Below are 21,816 nucleotides of genomic sequence, written 5' to 3'. Positions count from 1 at the left end.
CTTAAAATATTGGAAGCTTTAGACCTTGCTCAGTTAAATGAGTTACCCAAATGTTCACCTTTTACAGATTGATAATCTGGATATAGACTGGGACACTTCACTATCTGTGAACTGATGAATGATCAAGGCATTTAAGTTGATAGATCAGGGTCTTTTGCTAAATAAATTAAAGTAAATAGGAGTAACTGATCAGGCTGTTGGATGGCCTAATGGGTATTTGTCAAATTAATCTCAGTCAGTGGTTGTGAAAAGATAGGTTCTAATTCCATCTTGTTCATTAGGGGACAAAGTGTATTCTTGAATTCTGAATGGTCACAGAGCATTTACTTAGATGAGTGAATTATATACGATCACACAAAAGCAGAATTCTATGTAATGCTGCCTTTTACCCACACAGAGCTATAAATATGGGCTCAAATAATAAATACCAATATCCATAATAGGAAATCAGTTGTGGCGGCACAATAACAAAATCATTCATGCAGATCCTGTGATTTGTGAGGAGAGGGACACAGGCACACCTCATTGAGGTAGATACCAGATTTTTGGGAAATCACTCTTTTGAAACTTACAGAGACTGCTCAGAAGAGGTAACACCTTAATTTCAAATCAGCAGAAATACGTAAGAGAATTACAATTATTTAGAAGAGAAATTATGAGAATCAATTGTGTCAAGGATTATTTCTGGAACACAGGAATTCTGTGTTCCAGAATTCAGAGTATTCAGAAATACTCAGTGATTTGAAAGTGAAAAAAGAATATTCATCGAAACAATAGGGTTTCTTCTGGAAACCCAAATATAAAAAAGAAAAAAAGATGAGTAGAAGTCATTATTTGGGACAATTATTATGAAAAAGGTGATTCAAGGTAGTTACCTTATTAAAATGTGCTGAATTGTTTATCCATTACAACTAAACCTCACTTATCTTCTATGTAAGATCTTTTTTTTTAATTTTAATTTTAATTTTTTTAAAGATTTTATTTATTTATTTGACAGAGATCACAAGTAGGCAGAGAGGCAAGTAGAGAGAGAGGGGGGGAAGCAGGCTTCCCGCTGAACAGAGAGCCCAAGGGGAGGCCCGATCCCAGGACCCCGGGATCATGACCTGAGCCGAAGGCAGAGGCTTTAACCAACTGAGCCACCCAGGTGCCCCCTATGTAAGATCTTTAACTCACTGTTATATCTCACTAATATGATGTATTATATGACCTTATAAGATCAAGTAACTCTGGTTCCAGTGTTTTCTCCATCTTATTTACAACCAAAACTAATTGAGTTTCACTAATTCCTGAAACTCATGCAGTCCTAAATGTCATGACTCTGCTTTCTGTTATAAATGATCTTTATTAGTGTTAAAAGATAAATTGAGACATATTAAACATTTTAAGAGTTTACTGAGAAAAAAATTATTCAAATTGGGCAGTATCCAATCTAGCAGATAGTAAGGAACTCTGAGAAACTATACAAAATGAAAGACTTTTATAGATTGAAGATGAATGGCAGGAGCTGTGATACAGATTACCAAACCAGGACTGATCAGGGGTTCCTGACTGACTGGTTTAAGATTCTACTTCTGGGAGAGCTGAAACTATAAGTTAAGTGTCAGGTTGGTGATGTGGGACTTAGGATAAGCAACTCCATTTTTTGCCTGTTGTCCTTTTGTTTGTTTGTTTGTTTTTGTTTGTTTTAAATATTTCCCCCATTTTGATAAGCCTCTCAGCCTAACTGAGACACTTAATCAGAAATTTAAGGCATTCATGCTACTCTCAGCTACTATTTGGGAGTTCTTGAAGTTTTTGCTAAATCTCTGTGTGGTATTCATAGGGCACTACGTTGGGGTCACATTCTTTAAGTTTATCATTTTCTTTTTTTTATGTTTTATTTTTAGGAAGATCATTTGCTTGGTGGCTAGTGGCTATGAACACGGACGGACCTAAAGCTTTTGGGAGATTACAGTGTATAAGAAAGACTACTTTGACTGTTATAAGTAGGATAAATCCCAATGTCTAGAGTATACTTTGAAGCCATGGTCACCAAGACCCCAACCAATCAGCATCAAATAAGTCTCTGTTGAAGGAGTCCCTTTCTTAAGCTAACTGGCTTGTTCATTGATCTAGTGTAGCTGAGTTTCAGCTTTCCCAGAAGTATCAGTTCAAGGGCAGCAAGTGGCTCTAGCATCCTTGCTCAGCTAAAAGATAATCGAGAACTATCCTATTATCAAGAAAAACTTTGGCCAGAGAGTCTAGGGAATTTTTTCCCCCCAGCTGTTTGTTTAATCACAGAATCTGCAATAGCTTCAAGATTTAAGAAAGGTTCCTGATCACTACCTCCTTTGCATTTACTCCTAACCAGGGGAGTACGGAACCAAGGAAGCAAATTTTGAATCATGAATACCTCCTGGTAATTCCCACTTGAGTGCATGGCTTGGGAGTAAAAAGGTGACAGCCATAGAGACCAGTAAAATTTAAGTTTGTAAACCACATAGGTAATTTTATTCTAATTATCCTAACCTTGTATCCCTTTCTTTGTCCAGAGCCTGGATGCAAGATTCCCTGGGTTTGGGTTGCTAAACAGAGATAGAGAAATGGGCTCTCAAGTTTGAGACCCTGACACAATAGAAAGCGGACTGAGTTTATTATAGAGGAAATGAAGCATTGGAAATCTAGGAGGAGTTTTTCATGGGCAGGGCTATAGGATTACCCACATAGCAAATATAACAGTTATTTGGTGGCTGGACTAGCCCACTGTGCAATGGCCTGAGATATGTGAACTTTCTATGGCAGAACAAGGAAAATGGTGAACAAAAGAATCATAAAGACTTTCATGATATAAGAATTAGGAGAAAGAGAGGGAAGGAGGAATGGAAACAAACGTTCTTGAGCTGACATCTTGGGAGGAAGCTGTCTACCTCAATATTGGCTACATCTCTTCCTAATCAATTTGATTTTGAGGTCTCCAGCATTTATCAGAAGTCAGTTGGTGCCTTCTTCAGTTGTAAAATATGCACCCGAGTTTCAGCACTCTGCAGTTTGGAAGCAGTGTCATTGGTCAAAAGTACTTGTTTGTGTCCTTTTCCTAATTTCACTTTTTCAAAGCATTAGAGTTAAAAAGAGCCTATAGATGACAAATGACTTTAAAATGCCCATACTTAAAGATTTGATGATAGTTAATTATGATGGAATTGACAAAGAAATTTGGTTATTTTTGTGACATGCAACATTTTAAGATAATAACTGGAATTATGAATGATAACTTTATACCAGGACTTATTAGATTGTTAGAGATTTCTACATCTAGAACACTTATATTAATAACATATATTTATAAAATATAGTCTAAGAAGGCTTATTTCTTGATGATGCTTCCCATGTAATTTAACATATCAAACAAACCTAGTTAGTTTAATATGTCTCTTTTACAAGGTGAAAGACAAATATTTGAGATTTTCTAGGAGCCCTCTGAGAAATCTCAGAGTTACTCTGAGATCAAAAAGATACCTTTTAGAATTTGATTTTGGGAGGCTGCCAAAATGTCAAAAGGTCTGGACATTTGACTAAATAATATCACATATCATTATGAAATAATACTTAATTATCTATTTAAGTAAACTGCAATAGAATAAATGTAATACAGAAGGTTACAAAGCTGTGAACAAAAGTTAACTATTTTAACACTGAAAAGATTGGGTTTTCTTAAATAATCAAAGATCTGATAATGGGAGGCACAGAAATTATTTTGCTAAGAAACAAAATCTTTGCTTTCCAAGTAGATTACCCAAGATGTTAAGCACACACACACACACACACACACACACCCCTTTCATGGTGTGCCATCAAAAGCAGACCGATAGTCCAAGAACTGTCCTTTTAACTGAGAGAAAACCAATTCTAATTTTGACATTAAAATTCATTCCTTAAAAACTTAAATAAATTAGTTCCAATCTTAGCTTGACCATACATAAAATGTATTTCCCAAGATTCCTTTCGCACAAAACTTCTACAACTATTTTATGTCCATTAAGATTTTTGTGCTATTTTTTTCTCATTTTGAAACAACCAGTCATAATTCTTTCCTGCCTACTTTTCATATAGAGTTGTTTCCTTTCACTCTTATTATTCTTAATAGTTTTGTATATGTTGATGAGTATTTTTAACCTTTAGAATTTTTTATTCCTAATGAAAAAAAATAAAAGTAGTAACCAATTGTGGATTGTCTGTTATATCAGCATACTCTAGATTGGCAAATTTATAAAGACATTTTTTAATTTCTAGAAGTACGTTCTTTCTCATGGTAAAATTTTCAGTGTGGCATAAGACACGTTTCCTAATAGACAAAGATAATTTTAGTTCATTTGTAATAAGACAAAAGTAGATAAACTTGTTTTCATTAATTAATATTTTAGTCTTTTGTTTTATTTGGAAATGATCTAGATAGTCAATGAATATCCACGCTTTAGCTTCTTTCAGTATAACTTTTAAGCTTTCAAGTTACCAAGGGTCTATAGATTGCACAGGTGGTTTTATTCCAGTTATCTTTGCCCTGTGTCGCCTTGTACAGTGCTTGGATACAAAATTCCATGGGTTTGGGGTTGTTAGACTGAGTAGGAGAATGGACCCTCAGACTTAGGGAGTCTGACACAATAGCGAAGGGATTGAGTTTATTCCAAAAAAGATTTTGGAAAATATTTTAAAGTAGAAACATAAGGTATTGTTATTGTTGAGAAGTTTATTTGTAAACTTTTAACTTACTGATATCTATTTAATTTATTCTTAAACAATTATGTTTAGATTACTTATGAAAATGTCATGAGACATTAAACAGCCAACCATCATTATAAATTATCTTTTTTGCCGGCAAATTCTATAACAGAGATGATATGAATTTATTTGACTTTTAGTAAACCTAGGTAGAATAAAAATATATTTAATGCTGATAACACTTCTTCTTTTTCCCCTTCCCCATCCCCTTCTTTGTCCTCTTTCTCCCCCTACCCCCTCTTCTTCTTCCCCCTCCTCCTCCTCCATCTTCTTCTCCTCCTCCTTCAGAATTCTCTTGTTTCCTAGAAAGTTATCATACTTACATCTCAAAAGACACAGAGAAAGATGTGAGTTCCACCAAGAAGAACTTTTGCTCTCTAATTCCATATATTTTATAATATCTTCCAAGCCTTTTGAGACAAATAAAGGAGGTTCTGTGATTGATTAAAAAAAAGTGTAGGTGGGCTTTGAATTGGTTTTAGAGTTGCATTTCTATTCTCAGAAGACTTCATTTGTAAGTCAAATACAGTTATTTTTAATTCCTTGGAGAATGGGGTTGCAACCTGAATTATATCAAGACTGACCCACCCATCTAAGTACACTTTCTTCAGTTTATTTCTTTATATCAAGGAGATGTTCTTCAACTAAGATGGAAATCAAACAATTTCTATGTTCTAGATTTAGACCTGTGTGTCTTTGGAATGTTTTAGTAAATCCTTCAGTAAAGGCTTCAGAATGCCCACCTCCCTGCCATATATATTGTTTCATTCATCTTAGGAAAGAAGACATTAAAAAAGTTTCTATAAGGCTCTGAATATCAGCTTCCAATTGGGCCAACTCCTTATCATAGAGTTACTTAAAACAAACAATAAGTCCTTTTGGATATCTTACCAGGTTTCAGCCAGGACAAACAGTAAATAATCCTTGTAATATTGAGCAACCCCATGGGCACAAGAGGCATCCTTAAAGAGGATGCAAAAGACACTACTCTTCTGAGATCCAGAGTCATTCCCAAAGATAACCAAAAGAAAGACTTAGATAGTTCCCTTGAGAGCTGGCAATAGTGAGTAGAACCCCAGCTATAAATGGAGTGCAGTTCATATATCTGTCCAACTTTATGTTTAAACCCCATCCTGAGAGTTGCCAGTGCAAGCAGTCAGGACACAAAATGAGATAAGATGGTAATAGCTATCCTTGGGAAAGAAAGGATCTATATCTGATGGGTACTTGAAGGCAAATTCATGAGTAACAATTTGAAGATCTGATTATCACTTTTTGTTTTTGCCTGTCAATCTGAATTTGGAAAGGAATGTACAACATTAAATTTTACATTCCTCTCTTGACCAGGCATCACAGATAGAAATCTGGGAGAGCTTTGGTAAGCATTCTCATTTGCTGGCTTTTGCTAGTTTGCCCAGTATCCTGCTTGCGGGCTGTGGAATAAATGGGATGTCTCAACCAGTCTCATCCTGGTCACTGGATATTGTTGAGGAGGAAAAATAATGTTCCCTCTACTCTTTGTGATGAGTACTTGACCGAGACCCCTTTTTCTCTAACTAAGATAAATGTATAAGCTTGTTTGGGTTAAAAATTCTCTACTGTGGCCACTGTAATTCAATATTTGATAAGGTTAACCGTGTTCAGGCTTAAACAAAATTTTAGTCACCTGAGGCTTCACATGGGACTCAGTTTGGTTTTTAAGTCAGACTCAGTTTGACCCTGGACCCAAAATGGTTTCTAAGTAAGAACTAGTTTGACCCTGGACCCAGGACTAGTTTGACCCTGGACCCATATTATAATACTTAATGAAGTTGGACCTAGTCTGACTCCAGCTGGTTTCCAGATCCAGTATGGAAAATGAAATGCTCAAATAAAGTTATAACACATAGCTTATAACACAAAAGCTACATAGCTATGATCTCTGAGGGACTTATCCACTACCTCCAGGGGCAGTGAGAAAACAGTGAGCTCAAGGGACTTAACAGGTATCTATACCTATTTGATTGTTGCTCCTGGGGGCTCTTGGGGATCTCCAGTTACCTCTTTTGACACTAGAAGTGTTAAAAGGTAAACTGAGGCATATAAAAGGTTTCAGTTTATTTGAGAAAAAAATCAATCTTAATTGGGCAGCATCCAATCTAGCAGAGAGAAAGATCTCAGAGTTGTAGTAAACCTGAAACTTTATAGGCAGAAGGGAGAGGGAACAAGGAAGTTATACTAGATGATAAAGTGGGTTGGTTTTTACAAGATTACTTTAGGGGAAAATAATAAAAATTTGCTGATTAGGCAATTCCTGATTGACTGGTTTAAGATTCCATTTCTGGGAGAGCCAAAACTGTGAAGTCTCAGTTTGGTGAGATGTGGTTTTGCCTAAGTGATTCCATATGGGGTCTATTGTCTTTGTCTTTATTGTTGTTTGCTTGTTTTTTAACATTAGATAACTAATCTGTGATAGCTAAGTATCTTCTTAATTACCTAGGCAATATGCTTTTTGAAAGTAGCTTAAGTATATCTTTCTGGAATAATACTTAATCAATGACTATGCTAGAAATTTCAGATTCACTGTTGATTTAACAGAGAAGATATCGGGGTGAGGAAAGAGTCTTAGTATTACATAAATTTGATCTGCTATCAACTATGTCTATTTTATGCCCTTTTAACATTAATTTGAACTATGTAATTAAGTCAGAGGTGGAACTACTGATTCAGAAGAGAGCTGGAATGCTGCTCACTTCACCGGTTTTCTCTCTTTCTAATCAGCTCCATGCTGGGAGAGACATTATTATCTCTGAAACTGATAAAAGATAGCCTCACCTCCTGTTGTCTGTTTCCTGTTAAGCTTCTTGTTCATATTCAGAGATCCCACAGAGAAGATACTGAATGACCTACAGGTGTCTGCAGACCAAGCTGATCACTAGAGCGAAACATCCTAATGGCTGTTTCCATTCCATTCTGTGTTTCTAATTAGCTCCAACATGCCTGTTACAGTCTTTTTGCCTATTTTTTTTCTTCTAACCTTTTGTGACTTAATTTGGTTTTGTGGTACTTATAAAGAAAGATTGGAGATAGCATGTTTCAAGTCTAAAGATCACCAAGCATATTAGAGCTCTGCTTCTTTGACTTTTCTAAGAGGGCATCTGGAATAATACTTGTTTTCTGGAAAGGCGATCTTACCACTCTGTGAAGATTATTCTTCAGTAATATCCTCTGGCTAATGACAACACATATTCTATCTCTGTGCTTGTGCTGATGGTTCTTTACATTTAATTGCTTAATTTTCTTTCACAGCTCATTAGAAACTGTTTTTCTCCTATAGTAAGTTTTGGTACCCTATTATGCATTCAGCAAATATGTACTGACCACTTTCTAACTGCTAAGAACCATCCTAGACCCTGGGCTTACAATGATAAGAAAATGTAGATTCTGTTCCTCTTGTCATGAAGTTTTCATTAGCTGAATTGTTATTTAAAAATGTAAAATTTAAAAAATAAAAATGTAAAATTACCATAGTTTTATGTGGATAGGGAATGTGTGTATCGACAAGTGTGCATGAGTTAGTAGATTTTACCACACCTGGAGAACAGGCAAGGCTTTAGTAAGAAAATGATTTGTGTGTCAAATTCTGGAAGCAAAGTAAAAATTAAATTCTAGGAATGGAGGAAGAAAGGCTATGCATAAATGCTCTGTTGCAGAATGAAGCATGTGTTATTTGAAGAATTTATGGAAAGCAGGGGACAAGCTAAAGGTAGAGAGATTGTTAGGAATGAGATCATGAAGAAATCAGCTATTGAGGGATTTGTAAGCCATATTAAGAATTTTTGGCCTTTCCCGGAATCATAATAAATCAGTAAAGACTTTGTGCTCAGTTTGGGGAACACAATCAGAAGATTGTTCTGCCTGCAGCATAGAGACTAGGAGAAAGATTAGATGCAGGGTGCCCAATTAAGAAGCTATTACCATAGCAGAAAGCAGACATAAAAGTAAATGAAAATAGGCTAGTGTGGTAGAACTTATTGGAAAGAAGGAGATAAATTCAAGGAATATGTAAAAAGTAGCATCATTACATGTGGGGATGGATTGGATATGGGTGTGAAGATTGTGGAGAGGGAAAGGATGGTATTAAGGATATTGCCTAGTTTTCTGAGCTGAGAGAACACAATGCTTTGGGGAATAGATCATGGGTTCTGTTTTGGGCAATATTGAGTTTGAGATAACTTTGAGAAATCTAAGTTAATATTAAAAAGAAAAAAATGGTTGTGTGTGTGGGTTTCTAATAGAGAATGCCTAGGCCACTGCAAAGTATGAACCATCTGCTTACATGTGGTAATTAAACCTATGTTCTTTTGTATTAGTGATTTACAAATATAGACTCATTTAATCTTTGTGACAACTCAATGAAATACATACCATTATAATCCTTGTCTTAAAATAAATGGTAACACTGAGATAAAATGAGGTGAAGCTCTTGCCATGATGACAAAGCTCATGAGTGTCAGAGCTGAGACTTAATCCGGGCAGGTTGGAAAAAACATTCATATTCTTAATCATCTGTTATGCTACCTGTCATGAATGAAATTGTTTAAGGAGTAACTATGGTTTGATTAAAGGGCCTATGACTGAGCTTTGAGGAATTCAAACATGCAAAGACTAAGAGATGAGTCCAAAAAGGAGACCAAGAAGAAGCCAGAAACGTAAAAAGAGAACCAGGAGGGTATGGTGTCTTGAAAATTAGAGTGTTTTAAGATGTAGAAAATATCAAATACTCCCAAGAATTCAAGTCTGATCAGATCTAGGGGAAACCCAAACTTTGGATTTAGGGCACTGTAGTTTATTGGTGACTTTAATGAGAGTCTCCCTCAGAGTACTGGGGGGGGGGGACCCAGTTTGGAGGGACTTGAGGAGTGATTGAAAAAGTGTTGAAGAAGAGAGGAAAAAACAACTCTTTCTAAAACTTTGACTTCAGCAACAAGATAACTAGGTTTATAACTGGGGTAGATTGGGGGCAGGGCAGATGTTTGCTTTGTTTTGTTTTAAAGAAGGGTTTAGAATGTGTTTCAGAGTATAAGAACAAGGAGAGGTTGAACATGGCTTCCAGGACATCCCACTCTGCTGGATTTTATACTTCCTCACTCAACACTCCATCTCAGTTTTTCCTTCTGGCTTCTTCTCAGGTTCCTGGCTTTTTATTGTGAGGGTATCTCAGGGATCAGATTATGAATAGTTCTCTTCTCAATTTACATGCAATCCCTTAGTGGTTTCATACAATTTTTCTAGTGCATCTAGAACTGAATGCCTGATATTTTTCTCCAACATGCTTTGTCCATACTCTTCCCTATATCAGTAATGGTTATTTCACCCTTCTATGTATTCAGGCCAAAATAGTTGGAGTCATTCTTTACTCTTTTGTCTTCCACCCATTTCCCAGTTCTTCTGTAAATCTGATAGTTCTGTCTTCTAAATCCTACCACATCCTCGGATATCACAATGGTCCAGGTCCTGCTGTCTCTCAGTCAACTTATTACAATAGGCTCCTATCTCTTCTTCTTACCTTCATGTGTCCCTACTTGTTTAAATTTGAACAAAGCAACCACAGTGATCCTGTTAAAAGGTGACCAGTCATGGGCACCTGGGTGGCTAAGTAGGTTAAGCCTCTGCCTTCAGCTTGGGTCATGATCTCAGGGTCCTGGGGTCAAGACCCATGTCAGGCTCTCTGTTCAGTGGGGAGTCTGCTTCAGGCTCTCTCTGCCTGCCTCTCTGCCTCCTTGTGATTTCTCTTTCTGTCAAATTGAAAAAAAAAAAAAATCTTAAAAAAAAAAAAAAAAAAAAAGGTGAGCCAGTCCTGGTCCTGTCACCAGTTTTTAGAAAATTGAGGTATATTTTACAAACAGTGAAATGCACCAACTTTAAGTGTAGGATTTGATGAAAGCTGTAAGAAATATAGTTGTGTAATCCATATCCCTGGGAAGAAATCAACTATTTCTATCCTTCATGACTTTTTTCATATGCAGGTTAGTATTTTGGTAATGATGCAAGGACCCCTTAATGCAGAATTCTAGAGTGCCTCTTCTGTACAGATCCCTCTTACCTGTCTTCTCAACTCAGTGAAACCGCCTTTCTCTCTTTGGGATTCCCTCTCATGTACCATGGTATATAAAGTGCTTATCCTATATAACATGGTACTATAAAGTACTGTAAAGGCAGAAGAATGGAAGGATAGTGGAATTTACCTTCCTAGTTTTCCTTCACTCAGCTCTGTGTTGTCTGTTGTATAACATCTGAAAACATAGTTTCATATATTTTGTTTAAATTTGTGTTTAAATCTCCCCTAGAGAGGGGAGAGGGAAGGTTAGTCTTGTATCAGTTACTCCATCATAACCAGAAATGGAAAATACTTCACTGTTGACGTACCAGGCTACCTCACCACCTTTTAGGTCACAAAAGGTCTCCTCTATATATTTATATTACTCAATTACTTTTTAAAATTCTCCTGACTTAACTTTGGTACTTACTCTGACATGTGGACTTCACATAAGTAGTATCATTGCCTGTACTTTGAGCCATAGTTCTTCATTCATGCTTGTCTCATGGCATTTAGCTCATTTGGGTAGCTAGTTATATGTGCTTGCATTATCCTTCATACAAGACTGTAAACTTTTCAATAGTAGAAAGCAGCATGCTATAAATATTTATAGGATTGAATTGAATATATCAGAGAACTGAGTGAATAAGAATGAATTTTGATGATTATGATTTTATGGTGAACTAACTGTAGGCCCAGGAGATGAAGAAATCTGTTAAATTTTTAATTACTTTTGGGATGTTGTGGGTAGCTAATACATATTTATTGGCTGACAGGCAGGACAGGCTCCACAATAAGGAACCCATGACAGTTGAGTTAAATATCCAGAAGTTCTGAGTATTTGCTGACATTCTATTCCCATTTTCATAACTAAATCCTATCCAAATACTCTCCCTTCAACAGTGTGAGTTGGGATGAAAATGACCCCACTAATTAGCCAGTGTGTACATGGCCTCTGTCAGGCTACTTTAATGGAAATCAATTATAAAGGAAACCGTTTGTTATGTTTTTATTGTTACTTTACTTTTGTGTGGAAGCCGGAATCCTGTTTGTCATGGAGGGGCTTGATTGGAAATTGATAGAATATGCAAGAATAGTCTATTTAAATTGCTTTCTCAAAAGAGTTAGGCAATCCCAAACAAAATGAAAACAAAACAAAACACATACCCTAATGAGAAACAGAATAGAAGGAAATTGATTTTCTGACTGTTGATCCTAACCAGCTACTCATAAATTTAACAAACTGGTCTGTGGGGCTACCTATACAACTGATTGTGTAACTCTGATCTCGGTAATGTAATACATGAAAGAAATCAAATCAATGCGAAGCACCAATGTGAAGCGCCACAAAATGAAATTATCTGGTCTGCTCTGTTGTGGCCTTTATCCCATGGAAAATTTTGTGGTATTCATGGTTAAACTATTAGCCAATCCCTTTAAAGTTTATGCCACTTTGTTTCAAATAGTAAATGCTTATTATTATTACTATTTTACAATGTTGGACAGGCAGGTAGTAATGTCAAAATAAATGTTTCTTCTTCCCAGTTTTAAAGTTACTAAGAGTATCTTAGGAATAGATAATGAAGCCTGCCACATTTGTAAATGAAAGCTTTCTAGAAAACAGCATTGTTTGGGATATCTTGGAAGCAATAATATGAGAAACATATATATTACTATGGGCTATACACACAAGGTTTTTTTTTTTTTTTTTTCCCCGTTCTGGTGTGGAAATAAATGAATAAATATTGAAATTACACTGCTCTAGAAGTGCATTTTATTTATCATGCACACTATACCTCAGGCCATTGTCATTTAAGAGACAGAATTATACAGAGTTCTTCTGTGTTTGAGGTTGTAGAGTTATTCTAGGCCTCTGACCCTATTAAAGTACTCACAATTCTTGAAAGATAAGCAGTAGTCTGATCTCTAGAGTAGTAATCTGACATCTAAAGAGATATTTAAGCAGAAAGAAGGGTCGTACTTTAGGAAAAATTGGTGTAATTATGGCTGGATATCCCGAGTTGCTGCTGATGAGCACATATATTTGAATATTTCTTAAAGCTAATGTGTTTTGGTTGCATTTCAGTTATTACCAGTGCAAAATTCTAAAGGACATTAACTGTATTTGTGTTGTTTCCTAGACAATTACATGGAAATAAGATCCTTAAGAGATACTTTTGTTATTAATGCATCATAGAATTAACCTAATGTGGTTATACCTTAGAAAGGTCAAGAAGTTAATACCTACACAACCAAATGTTGGAAATCCCAAAGGAAAGGGAAAATGAAGAAGCAAAAGTGCTTTCTCAACAAAAAAACCTCATTAACACTGAGTAATGATTTCTACAAATTGGGGAAATGACAAGTAACAGATGGGAAGATGAACAAAATGAGCACCTAAAAATCACATTCTAGCCATGTAAGTCGGTGGTTCACAACCCTACAGATGGGAATATTTTAGGAAGATTTTGAAAAATACCTATGCAGAAATCCCATTCCCCACCCACTCAGTTATGATTTCCTTGGTCTAGGTCCAGGTTAGGCATCCGAGGCCTTAAAATCACCCCTAGTGTTGCTAATGAGCCAACAAATTTGAGAAGCACTGATTTAAGTCTTTTTTTATGAAAATGTTATGATAACTAAGATAGAAAACTAGAGAAAGAGTTTAATTTATTTTAAATATATACATAAATATATGAGTATCATTATAGAAAGCCAGATTAAAAAATAAAACATCAGTGTTTCTTTTTCCTAGTTAAATATGGGGGCTAATTATGGCTTCCTTTTTTCTCATTCCCTCCCAGATACATTATGAAAATGAAGGTTTGAAATATGTGGCTGCTGTCAGTGGATTAAAAGGCACCATGCCAAGCTAACCCCAAATTACACAGAACTAGGATTTACCATTTTTATTACAGCTCCTTGTTAATTCTGTCTACATGGCAAAACTCTTATAGAAAGGGGGTTATTCATAATATTTAAATTTATTGTCTGGTGAGATAGATCTATGGGATTACACATTAGTGGAGACATCATTGTTTTTTTCATGCATCTATAATTTGAGGAGGAAAAAAAAAATCTAGCCCACATAATGCAGATTAAGGTGATGGTCCAGTAGAATTTTTCACCTTAAATCTTTTCAAAATAACATCACTGCTTAATTGTGCTTATGGCTTGGGATTCATTACACTTACTTCTGTGATAGTTAAAAATGAATAAGGAGATTTTTGACTGACATATGGTAAAGGAAATAATCACCAAGTAGCACATCTATTTTGTTCTACAGCCTAGATTTGTCTATTAATTCTGCTTACTTTGTGAGAATTGCTGGTCTATAATGTTCACTTTAGGCAGCCTTCCTCTCTGATTATACCTCTTAAATGAGCTAATCTTACCTCTGTATAAGCAGGGAAAAATTGTCCTGCTTTGTTATCAAGTTTACCTTAAAGGCAGCTGGCAGAGGGGAAAGTGAATGTCACCTAACACTGTGTATTACTTGATGGTTATTCATTTGACATGTTTATATTTCTCCCTAGGCATACCAATTAAGAGAGTTCACCTGCTTCTGTTAGAAAATTGAGAATGGGCTGCTAAAACCAACCACAATGCCCAAGGTCATTGTCTATTAGAGTAAATTGCCCAATTACAGAGTCGGTTGCAGAAACAATAGGGAAAACATGATAAAAATACTTTAATTAGTGATGTCTCACTAATAGACTGGCTCCTTCCTACACTGTCTGGACAATAAGATTTAGCTAATCTTTTCATTTCTTCAGGCTGAAGTCTTGGCAGGATCATTGTGTAGGAGAGGCTAACAAATATTTCAAGGCTACCCATCTCACACCTACGAAATGCTAATGATAGCCAGGAGCTGTTCTAAACAATAGACATCTTCTAACAAAGTCTTCGCAACAATCTGAGAGGGTAGAAATTAGTATTGTCCCCATTTTATAGATGAGGGAACTAAGTTATCGAGAGCAGACTAGAAAGAAATGATAGTTCAATTATTTTAGAGCTGAACTGAATTTGATTTAAGATTTAAGAGCAGTTTCTTTGATAAACAATTATTGCTCTAGTGGATTTAATTACTTCCCCAAAAGATCTGTTTAATCCTAAACCCTGGGACCTGTGAATATAACCTTATTTAGAAGTAGGATCATTGTGTATGTAATCAAGCTAAAAGGCTATATTGGATGAGGGTGGGCGCAACATCCAATGACTGGTGTCTTTACATTTAGAGATAGACGCAGACACAGAAAGGGAAGATGGCCCTGTGAAGACAGAGGCAGAAACTGGAGTGATGTAACTCTAAACCAAGGAATACCAAGGATTGCAGACAACCACAAGCTGAAAGAGGCAACAAAGGATTCTTTCCTTAGAGTCTTCAGACAGATCATGGCCCTGTTGACACCTGGATTTTGAGCTTCTAGCCTCTAAAACTTCGAGAAAATAAATTTCCACCTTGGTTCTTATGGCAGCCCTAGGAAATGAAAACACTATTGCTATTGTTGTATAGTGGTGTTTTTTACTTTATCTGTTTACCAAGATGAGGAATTCCTTAGTTTATTCATACTCATTCCTTTACTCTCTCCTTATCATCCTTCCTCTCTCTGGGTTTTCCTTCTTTTCTCCCCATACTCCCATCTCTTTTTTGATTTTAGAATCAGAAAAATTTCCCCTAGAAATCTAAATATACATGCAATTTACTTATTGATTTATTTTCGTAACGTTCAAGAGCCTCCCTGAGATAAGTGACCGAAGGATACTCAGGGAATATTCAGGACGTATGTACAGAAGAATAAATTGTTGAGTTATATCTCCCTGGTCTGACAATCAAAACCCGGTAAAGGAAGGACTCCCAGCTCAGGAAATCCTAACTTTCATTTACCTTTGTGGCTCTGCTATTCTGACAATGGCAATACGGTACATTTCTTTAACACAGAAACTCAAAACTGATACAATGGGCCAAAAATGTGTTGCTACAAGTAGAAGCATCACAACTTCATACCCAGATATTAGATGGAAGACTATGGTCCAATTTTTCCCTATATCCTTTCTATTTATCTTCTGACTCCAAGTGATCTAATGTTATCATTACAACTAAATTATGATCATTGTGCCTCTTGCCAAGACAATTTCTTAAATTCTTTTACTTTGTTTTGACCTTTGTATATATATACACAGTTTTTTGTTTTTTGTTTTGTTTTTAAAGACTTTATTTATTTATTTACTGGGGAGAGAGAGACTGAGAGAGGGGGAAGGTCAGCTCGGAGTCTGATGTGGGCCTTGATCCTAGGACTCTGGTATTATGACCTGAGCTGAAGGCAGTCGCTTAATTAACGGAGACACCCAGGCACCCCCCACTTTACTTTTCTTTCCTTTTACTTTCTTTTCTTTTTTTTTTTCTTTTTACATAATGGGTGTGTTATGTTCTAAACACTGCTGCTAAGTGCTGGGGATCAAACATGAATGGAGAAATTAGCTGGGAGGATATAACTGAGCAGAGACTTTATGAACATTCTGAAAATTTATGAAAGAGAAACAACAGAGAATTCAATCCATGTTTTCCTCCAGGTGCATGGGGGGGGGGCCCTCTCCATACCCCCAGGCCCCCACCACGTTCTCAAGGTTTTGTTCCTGCAGCATTGGTACCCATGTCGCCTCTCAATTCAAGGCTTTTATTTCCCTCTAATCTTCCTATCAAGGGGCTAGTTGGAGCTGTCCAAATCCTGATTTTCCGAGGCCTTACTCAGGTCACTGTTTTGCTCCCTCCTATTCCACTCTTGTGCTTATACTCCTCCTGGCTTTCAGAAGAGTCTCTCCTTCAGCATACAAATAAGCTCAAGTTTCTTAAACCTTAGAAATCATCCTTGTTCAGATTGTCATTTCTTTTTATAACACCTTTCTCACTTTTCAGAAATCTTCCACATGAAGTTCCTTACCTCTAATTCACCTCTCCATTCACTTTGTTCTCACCTCCCTTCCCCACCTCATACAAAGTCTGCTCACCAGTACCAGCTCCCCTGTTGTGCTTCATCTCTTACTCTCCTGGTCAGATTCCTCCTTTTTTTTCTCCTTTTGTATTCCTTTTACTCTGAATCAAACATCTGTCCTTACATACAGTGAAATTAAGTTAACAAAATGAGGTATTGTGAGAAGAAAAGAGCATAAAGGGATCTTAGTTTGGAGACAACAAGAAGATAGAGAATGGGTGAAACCAGAGTACGTTTTTCCCTACTGACCTCAGGAGATTTACTTCAGTGGCCCTAAGAATATTGGTCAATCCAGCCATGGCTCTCAAGGAGCTGACAATGCCAAGTTAGATAGAACAGGTACATCGGATATCCTACCTATCTACTCCACACATGTTTCCAGAAATGACCCCCTTATTTAAAGATTTTGTACCTTCTTCTGGGGTTTGTGTGTTTGTGTGTATGTGTGAGTGATGGGATAATAAGAGGGTTTTTAATAATGGACTATACGGCTATACTTTGCTAGTATTATACTCTCTATTTTTAATTCTTAGAGAACTCATGTAACTTTATGCTTTAAACCACCACCTGCAATCTGATAATACTAAAATATATGTCCCTAGCCCACACCTCCCTTCTGATTTACTAATAGTTAGTGGCTTTTGATGTGGCAACTTGACTAGCTTCTGTACTCAATCAAACATTAATCTAGTTGTTGTGAGGGGATTTTGTAGATGTAATTAAAGTCCCAAATCAGCTGACTGTAAATAAAGGATAATATTCTGGATAACCTGGGTGGGCCTAACTTAATCACTACATAGGAGGTTGAGGCAGAGTTGAGGCTTCTGAGAGAGGGGGAGAGAGAAGGGAGAGGGAGATAAAGCGAGTTCTGTGGATTTTGGCTGTTCTTTGCCACCCCAGTCCTTATAATCATGTAAACCAATTTCTTATAATGAATCTTTCTCTCTTTCTCTTTCTCTTTATATATATATTTCTCCCTATCCATATATGTATCATGATATCTATAAACAGACACAGATACAGATAGATACAAATACCTATCTATATAAATATATATATATAAATATATTTGATATCCTGTAGGATATATTTATATCTCCTACTGGTTCTGCTTCTCTGGTTGAACTGTGACTGATTCACTTACTAAAATCTCCACTTGAGAGTTCCATAGATAAGTCAAGCTCAGTATATCAGCATTTAGCTTTGCTCCTGGAAAAGAGTATGTGCTTATGAATCTTTGCTGAATTAGATGTATTAACAAAAGTCCAGTGCTACATTGTCATCCTCCCCAGTTCAGTTTTCTCTAGTCCCTATCTCATTATTGGTACCATCAGCCAAAGACCCATGCTTCATATTAGAGCATTTCTTCTCTTTTCCAAACCTGATCATTCAAGTTCCAAGTCCTAAAGTACTCATATTTTTCATCTGTTTTCCATCTCTCTTGCCTTAGATCAGTTTAGGCAATAATGCCTTAACTACTTCCTGCCTCCAGGAGGACATTTTCTTCCTTGAATCTGAGTGTTCTTTCTCAAGTCTAATGAGCCTACCTTTACATTTTCAGTGTTAAAATAGTTCCCTATACCTTATTTGAAAATACAACTTAAACTGCAAATGTGCTTTGCAGTTTGGCTCCTGAGTGCCTCTAATCTCACTTATAAATTCTTTACTCAAGTTCTGAGCTCTAACCTTATAAACAGATTCCATTTTTTTAATTTATTATGCTGTTTTCTAACTTTGCCTTCAGAGTCTCACTGCTTTCTCTATCAGGAACACACTTTCCAATTCCTTAATTGCCTACTTTAAGGCTACTCACCCTTGAGATTCACCTTCAGCTTGAAAGCTTTCCTCAGGAAGAATTCCTTCCTTCTCTCCTCCCCATGCATTCTATTAGCTGTTCCCTCTCTAAGAAGCATCCTGTTCCCACCTCCACTACAGCACTTCTCACACAGTTTCCCAATCAGTGGTTTCCTGATTTGTCTTCCCTATTGAAATGTAAGCACTTTGAGGTTAGGAAACATGTTGAATTCAATTTTGTGTTGTCAGTGCCTATCTTAGTGTTTTGGAACTTAGTTTTCACAGTGTATTTTTTTGAATAAATGAATAAATAAAATCTGCACCTTGAAAATCACTCTCTTCACCTGCTACATAAAACCATGTTCATTATTCACTGAGAAACAGAGTCATAATTTGCTCATTTGCCCTTTCATCCTCCATGGAGCATCTCTGACTTCCTCTTGTCTTACTGGAAGCAGTATTTCAACTCCTTTTCAAGTGGATGATTTTCATTTTGTCTTTTTCTTCCCCCCCCTTCCCCACAGTAATATAAATCTCTTTCCCGCTGATGTTCTTGATCTTAATTTTCATACATAAGGAGGTATTCTCTGTCCTCATACTTAAAATCTCGGACCTGTTTTCTTGTTCCCTTATGTTTCTTGTGTCCTTCTTTCCTTCTACCTACAAGAATGTTGTTGAATGAGTTTTCTGCAGCTAGCCTTCCATTTCCTCTCATCACTCTCCTTTCTTAACCCACTGCATTCCAGACCTCTAGTTGATTTGGTCATGGAACAAACTAACATTTCTAAAATATCTAACCAAACTAAAAATTAATGCTTAAAAAGTCCCTGAGAATTTTGTGGACTGTCCCTGACCCCCCCCCCCCCCCCCCCCCCCCCCCCACCCCCGCCACACACACCTTCTTTTCACTCTCATTCTGCATATCACAACTTGCTCCCAGCTCCCCTAATCACATTCCAGGCTTTGCCTTTTCACATTACTTTCTTTGCCTTTTCTGACCAGCTTTTTCAACAGTAATTAAACATTTATGTTCATTATTATGAAATTTTTAACCATGAGTTGCTTCTGCTTTCCAAACAAATTTTTAAATACCAACAAGGCATTTTCAGTGTAATTCATATTGGACATTCAAACTTACACATGTAATCCTTAAATTACTACCTTCTCTATTAAGCCTACTTTTTTTCATGTGTTCTCTGTCTGGGTAATAGTATACCTCCAATAGGTGAAAAATCCCCAAAATACCTTTGAAGTTTTCTTTATTTCCCCAATTTTAAATTAAGTACTGTTTACTAATTCACCTCTAAAATGTTATTTAAATATGGGTTTCTTTTTTTTTTAATATATATATTTTTAAGTAGGTTCCCTGCTCAGTGTAGAGCCCAGTGAAGCTTGAATTCACAACCTTAAGATCAAGACCTGAGCTGAGATCAAGAGTTGGATGCTTAACCAGCTGAGCTACCCAGGTGCCCTTCAATTATATTTTTTTCTTTTTCTTTTTCTTTTTTTCAGCCACACTTCAAGTTTCAGTCCCTGTCCTTTCTCACCTGCACTAGCACAATAATCTTCCTCCTTGATGTTCCCTGATATATTTCACCATAACTACATTTGCCTTCTGAATTTACCACCATAATTGGACTCATTCAAAAATATTACTATTGTTTAATGTTAATCTGACAAAACTAATTTTCTTTATGTTCTTAAAGCACACTACAAGGTCAACTCTTTGTAGGTACTTAGTAACCATTTATTAAGTTGTAGTTGCCCAGATACTAAGTGGGAAAGTAGAGGTTTAGTCTCCAATTAGTGCAACTCCAAAGTTTATTCTCTTTTTATTATATCAAAATAAGAAAGTTGTATCAGAGTGTTAGAAAGGAAATTTTTCAGTCGCTCTCTGGGTAAGAGTAAATATTTAACCAATTTACAATCTGTTTCACAACCTTAAAGCTCTATAATGAGAAATGAAGTTCAGAATGGTAACACTGACATTAATAATAATAGCAAATATTTTGTTAGCCCCCACATGGTGAATACTGAACTGTACATTATTCCATTTAATCTGCAATACAGCTCTGTGTGGTAGGTAGCATTATGTAACCTTGTGGCAGAGTCTTCTACGTATTCAATAAATCCATTTTCTCTTCTTCCTAGACATTTAGCCAAATAGCATCTCAGCCTCCCTTACAGTTAGATGTGGTCACTTAATAAAATTTTAATCAATGGAAGATGAGCAGAAGTGATATGTGATTGACACAACTTCCACACTTGATTCTGCATTCTCTTCTCTTCTCTCATGAGCAGGATCCAGGCAATATAAGTAATTACAAATTGGAGGTGGCAGAACATTTATTCTTCTGCCAGTACTCTACCAATTCATGCCCATTTCTCCCTACTACACACTGCTGGCTCACCAAAAGCATTTACTTAGACCTTTTCTGAGTAAGAAATAGAAATATAGTATGTAAGTTCAAAAAGAGTGAAGGGTGAAGTCTTAATTTGAACCTGAATCTACCCACCTCTTGAGTTCACAGTTTATCACTATTGCCATGAGACTCAAGAAAAAGATCACCTAATATATATTAGAAATCTTTCTCAACATCAGATTTTCAAGCACATGAATTTTATGTTTAACCTTGTGCCAACCAATTCCTTGGAAGAAAACAGTCAAACAAAAAGGTTTCCAGTTTTTTTTTTCAGTATTTTTTCTGTGATCTTTACATCCTCCTAAATTATCAGTCCTATACAGGAATTACAGATTCTTTTTTGAACACAATTTTTTCTTTGTAATCTTGCTAAGTTGCTACATTAATATTTATTAAAATCCCTTTATAAGGAGAAGGTGAACCAAAATTTATTTTATTTTGTAAATAAGTCTGCATTGCTTTTTCATTCAAATTAATATTTTCCTTGATTGATCTTTTGTGGCTGTGTTTGTATATTGACACAAGTTTTCAAAAAAATTTTGTGTTTTTTTTTTTTTTTAAGATTTTACTTAATTATTTGAGAGTGAGAGAGAGTGAGAGAGAGAGAGAGAGAGAGCACAAGAAGGGGGAGGGTCAGAGGGAGAAGCAGACTCCCTGCCAAGCAAGAAGCCCAATGCGGAACTCGATCCCAGGACTCTGGGATCGTGACCTGAGCCGAAGGCAGTCACCCAACCAACTGAGCTACCCAGGCACCCAAATTTTGTTTCTT

Source organism: Lontra canadensis, unplaced genomic scaffold (assembly GCF_010015895.1).
Source record: "Lontra canadensis isolate GAN:19392208 unplaced genomic scaffold, GSC_riverotter_1.0 scaffold62, whole genome shotgun sequence".
Classification (NCBI taxonomy): domain Eukaryota; kingdom Metazoa; phylum Chordata; class Mammalia; order Carnivora; family Mustelidae; genus Lontra; species Lontra canadensis.
Note: the sequence above shows the minus strand (reverse complement) of the source record.